Here is a 6,000-nt window from a genome sequence, read left to right as displayed (position 1 = left end):
AATCTAATCCATACACATCTTGGAGACCTTTGACATCTTGGTTATCCTCTTTTGAATGTTTCCCAGCTGACTGATGTCCTTCCTAAAATCTGTTACTGAGCAGAGCTGAGTACAATACTACAGATGTGATCTGAGCAGGGCAAAGTACAGAAGGACTAAGACTATCATTTTCGTATTCCTTCAAGCCATACCTCTCTTTCCAAGATCACATTACATCCTTCCCTATACCTACCTTTCCTTTGTCATCATCTGGCCACATCTGCCTAGAACCAGAGTCTCAGTCTCAATCACACCCCCCCCCCCAGCTAGGCCTACAGCTGATTGTTCAATTTCCTAAAGCGTGAAGAAACCAGAACTGAAATGCAGTGGGCACCAACATTTAAATTGTCTGAGGGCAGCAGGAATAAAGAAGCCCCCAGGGAAAAGGGAAAAGCCAAGTGGTTGGAGTCTTAATGACATCTTAAGAGAGTGAACCGAAAGAGTATTCCCTCCATTCCAGGCACTGTTGTCCATGAAAGTTGGTGACTGGAGAATCTGAAACAGCTGTGAGGGTTTGAAAAATGTTGAAGCATGTCAGAGTAGAATGGGGGAAGATTCAATTATACACAGTTTTATGTGATGTTTATCTTCATTTTTTAAATTTCTATAGGAGGGATAATAGGGAGACATTTATAAGAAAACACTGTATGTTAGAAAACTTTATCAAGCTTCATGAGCATAAAGTATTAGATAACTTCTCTTTGTATTAATAACCAAAGCAGCACACAGCTTCCCCAAAAGACCAACAATCTGGAAAGAGGCAATGAAACTGTACTTGAAATACTTGGACAGATGTGTAGAAAGATATTGAGCTTTGGAGAAATACATTACTCAGATCAGAAAATAATCTTTTGATTCAATTAATATAAACTCAATCCAACCAAAGCTTTCATGCTTCTGGCAAAAAAAAAAATAACACAAATAAATGGATGTTTCCACATAAAGTATAATGTCAGAATTGTTTCATATGGTTATTTTTTTAAAGCTCAGTCTGAATGAAATGAAAGATCACTATTTTCTAAAATTTTATCCTTCTTTTACACCCTAGCGGAAATAGAGATTCTAAGCCCAAACTATACTTTAAATGAGAAGGGATGATAATACTTTGGCATAACATGGGAATTGTTTCTTTAAAGCCCTTAGAAATGGACAAGAGAAGCAAGGGAACAGAATAGAAAGGAATTTTGGGGATAGGAGATTGCAAAAGTCTGCAAGGAAAAGAAATGCTATATAGGGGAATATCTGGTTTTGTCAGTCCTATAACTTCTTAGGGCAACTAGGTGACATAGTGGATAGTGTACCTGGCCTGGAATCAGCAAGACCTGAGTTGACACTTACTAGCTGTGTGACCCTGGGCAAGTCACTTAACCCTGTTTGCCTCAGTTTCCTCATCTGTAAAAATTAGCTGGAGAAGAAAATAGCAAACCACTATAGTGTCTTTGCCAAGAAAACCCCAAGTGGAATCACAAAAAGTTGGACATGACTGACCACAACCAAAAATATTACTTCTGTATAAAATCTAAAATTGGCTGTAACTGTTTTTATAGATTTATCAGTATATATCCTGTATGAATTTCAGATTTTTCTTGAAGTAGATATATGAGAACTAGATGATCTGCCTTTTTCAAGTAGCCATATTGACTGGAAGGGTCTCCTATCTATTTCTATCAAAAGCAATGTTGGGACTGGTTTTATTGTCTCACTCCAAATTTTCTGGAGGCTCATTTTCTCTGGTTTTCAAAGCAAAAATGCTCATAATCTATTTCTTCATTCTTATAATGTTGCAAATAAGCTTATGCAAACCTACATTGAATACTATGTCTCTCTGCTTGGCAAGGAGATGAAGTGTTATTGGCTGTTTGACTTGGTTACTATGTTCATTTGGATACCTTTGTGTAGCAACTGTTTTATATCAATTAAAATTTTCTAATAAATAGTAATAGAATCATTGTATTTACTTTCAACTAGTTCCTGTTCTTTGGAGTCAACAGCTTATTTTAAAGTATACTGGAATACCCTATGGATTGATAAGTTTGTATTAGTAATAATGCTATCAATAACTGTTTCCTTGCTTAGTGTCCCAATCCCTACATTTCCATGACAAAACTAACAGAAATATTGTAATGAACACAAATGTTTCTTCCACTAGAAGAATGCATCATTATTCATGGTTTATTTAACAAGTATAGGCTTGAAGAACAAAGTAGATTTTCTAGTTTGGATTTAACGTAGACAAGGGTGTGTATATGTTCAGAATGTTAAAATTGTCAGTGAGTATCATTTTGGTTTGGTTAGCTTTATATAAAAGAAGGTTGAGAAAAAAGTAACTTCTAAAACAACCTCATGTCCCTTCCATTACCTCCAGGTAAGTCCCATGATCTTATGAATTTGCCCTTTCAACAGAAAAGAGCTAATCTCACTGAGACTGAATTATCAGCATAAGCTAATGAATCTTGCCTTTAATAGTTTTATGAAATCAGCTACAATGATCAAATTCTCTGGCATGATTGATTTATGAGAAAGCAAATATACATAACTGGAAACTATAAAGATGATTTAATCTAGATTGATTATGGTCAGTGATTTAAAAAAAAAGCTTCCTTGGAAGTTTTGGTTCATTATTAATGTGAAATAAAAGTTGAATGAAGATATTTTATAAGCATTGAAAGAGCTGTTCAAAATGGAATGAGTTGTTTTGGTAGTGAATTCCTATCACCAGTCATATCAAAGACTTGGTGACCACTTCCCAGAAATGTTGTTGAAGAGATTCATTTTCAGGTACAGAACTGAATAGATGACTTCTGAGGTTCTTTACAATTCTGACATGCTATAATCTTTTTCAGTAGAAAAGTGATTTGTTTCATTTCAAAACTTCAGGAACATCCCTGCTCCTCGTATCTCATTTTCTTCTAGCTTTATCTTATGCTTTCTGAGTTTAAATTAATTATGAATCTATATTGTTCAATCACATTGTTTTCATATGGATATATTCCAGTCTGTTTACTTACCTTAGGAATTAAAGCAAAAATGGGTCTTAGAGATCATCTAATCAAACCTCTCGTTCTATTTATTAAAAAAAAATTCCAAAAACTTGGTCAAATGACATGGCAAGTTAACAAAGGAGGGGAGATTCAAACCCAAGTCCTCTGCTTCTAAATTCAATTCCTTTTGTTCTCTACCATACAACCTTATTGTTTTATTCTTGTCATTGAGACAACACCATCACTAAATTGCCCGTGGTAGCTGGTAGCTAATTCACTGGTAGCTAAAACAGCTTGGCATCTGTAGTTTCACAAGATTACTCTCATTTTTAAGTTTAATCACAAGATTACACTCATTTTAAGTCCCCTCACTCAAAAATAGGATTATGATAGTTTCCTTAAGCAGCATAGGGAAATACTCATGATTGCAGGCTATTAGACATATTTTCCAGACAGCAGCATGTGCATGACTACTACGTCTGATCATAACAAACCCATCTCCACTCCAGTAAAATTCAACAAGTGTAGGATACTTGAAAGGTCTTGGAGGAAAATACACAACTATTCTTCAAATGTAGTCTGATTTTGCTCAGTATTCCTATGAAATTTACTAGAAGGCTTTCATTACTCAAGATCTGAAACTGCTACTATTCCCTATTTTCTAGCCTTTCTTTCTGTTCAATAAATACTAACTTATCCATAAAAAAGATGGTAATGTATAACTTTATTATAGAAAGTCTTCACTATGTCTCAGACCTATGAATAGATTGCTACCAAGTCAAGTAAGGCTAAAATCAACTGCTGCTAGAGTACAAGAGGATATTTTTATTTAACTTTTGTGATATTTATTTTTAAAATAACATCCCAAGTTCAAAAGATCATACTTTTATTCCTAGGATTTAATGTATGACATAGGTTAGTCACATTTGGCAGAAAGCTGTAAAATGAATCTAGATTGGACAAAGTTGAAGGTATAGACTTTAAAATACTTCTTTACTTTTATCTTTCTGGCAGCTAAGTGATGTAGTGGATAAAGCACTGACCCTGGAGTCAGGAGAACCTGAGTTCAAAGCTGGCCTCAAACATTTACTAGCTATGTGACTTTGGGCAAGTCACTTAACCCTGTTTGCCTTAGTTCTTTGTCTGGAAAAGGAAATGGCAAATCATTCTAGTATTTTTGACAAGAAAACCCCAAATGGAATCACAGAGAGTCAGATACAATTATATTTATATTAATATCTGTATCCCCTATTCCTTCTTACCCTGCTCAGGCCTGAAGAAAAGTGTACTTCATTGCCAAAGGTTCATCACCACAGTTCATTCTGTACCCCTCTCTTCTTTGGAGAGATGAAGATCCATGTACTTCTGCTGCCCATCATCCTTAAGCACCCCTAACTCTTTTCAGCCTATGGGAAAATTACACTGCTCCCTAACCCATAAAAGGCAAAACTCCTTCAGATCTGTGCCCTGGGCAAGATGCCTCAGACCCATCTCCTAAATCCACCTTTGTCATAATCCCAAGAAGTGATTTTTCTTCTTAAAGAGAAGCTTGATAGAGTGTGTCATTTATGGAATTGCTAGCCAAATTCTACCCAAAGGTAGATAGTGACTACTGGTTCTATGAGTCAACAAACATTTACTAAGTTGGCACTACACGAAGCACTGAGGGGTGGAAAAAAAGACAACCCTGCCCTCAAGGAGCTCAGATGCTAATGGGGGAGCCAATATGCAGACATCTTTACAAATGAGATACATACCGGCTAAAATGGAGATAATCTCAGAGGAAAGGGACTAGCAGTTGCCTAGGAGACGGGACATGGATAGGAGAGACTGGGCCTGGAAAAGACCTCCTGAAAAAGATGAGATTTGAGTTAAACCCAGAAAGCAGCCAAAGAAGCCAAGCCAAGTAGTAGAGGTGAGAAGGGAGCACATTCCAGGCATGTGGGACAACCAGTGAAAAGGCATATGGAACGTCCTATATGGAGGACACCAAGAATGCCAGTGTAGCTGGGAGTAAAGTATAATATTAGAAAGGTAGGAAGGGGCTGGGTAGTGGAGCACTTTAAAAGCCCAACAAAGAAATTTATATTTGATCCTGAAGTTAATAAGAAGCCACTGATATTTACTGAGTAAGTGGGTACTGTGATCTGGCCTAAGCATCAGGAAAATCACTTTGACATCTGAGTAGAGGATGGATTGGAGTGGGGAGGGACTTAAGGCAGAAAGGCCAATCAGAATACTAGTGCAATAGTCATAGCATGAGGTGATAAGCATTTGAACCAGAATGGCAGCAGTGTCAGGGGAAAGAAGGAGATATGTAAAGATCTTGGCAATAGATTGGCTATCTGGGGTGAGATGAGGAATGAAGGATGACCCAGCAGTAGGAAGCCTAGCTAACTAGGAGGATGGTGGTGCCCTACATGGAATTTAGGAAAAGTGGAGGGTTTTAGGAGAAATACAATGAAAGTCATTTATCTTCTTGGCCTCAGTTTCCTTGTATGAAATGAGAGGGTTAGACTAGAGGGGCTCTGAAGTACCTTTGAACTCTAGATTTCTGATTCAAAGATTTGTTTTTAAAAAGCCTATTACTGGACAAACGAAAAAGTACTGGACAAAAAGGAATGCTCAGAACCAGATCAGATAGTTATGTAAATATGACAACCTTGAAAACCTGTGCCTATTCTAAGTATCCACATGTCACTTGACTTAGAAAATTAAAACCAAGATGTCATGGGAAGTGGAATATTCTGACATTTTGCATAAAAATATGTGTTTATTTTAAAAGTCATATTAAATAGTGTTCCTTTCTATGCACCCCACATGATGTACCTTCAGTAACTTCCTATTTTTCCTACCCTTATTTCTGGTTTTCATTAAGATACATTAACCTACTATCATTAAAGGTAAAGAGGAAGACATATGTAAACTCCCATCATTCCAATCTTTACCTCCATGCAACCTGTATTCCAGCCCCTTTTTT

Source organism: Vombatus ursinus, unplaced genomic scaffold (genome assembly GCF_900497805.2).
Source record: "Vombatus ursinus unplaced genomic scaffold, bare-nosed wombat genome assembly UNPS02014807.1, whole genome shotgun sequence".
NCBI lineage: Eukaryota > Metazoa > Chordata > Mammalia > Diprotodontia > Vombatidae > Vombatus > Vombatus ursinus.
This window is presented reverse-complemented; position numbering follows the sequence as displayed.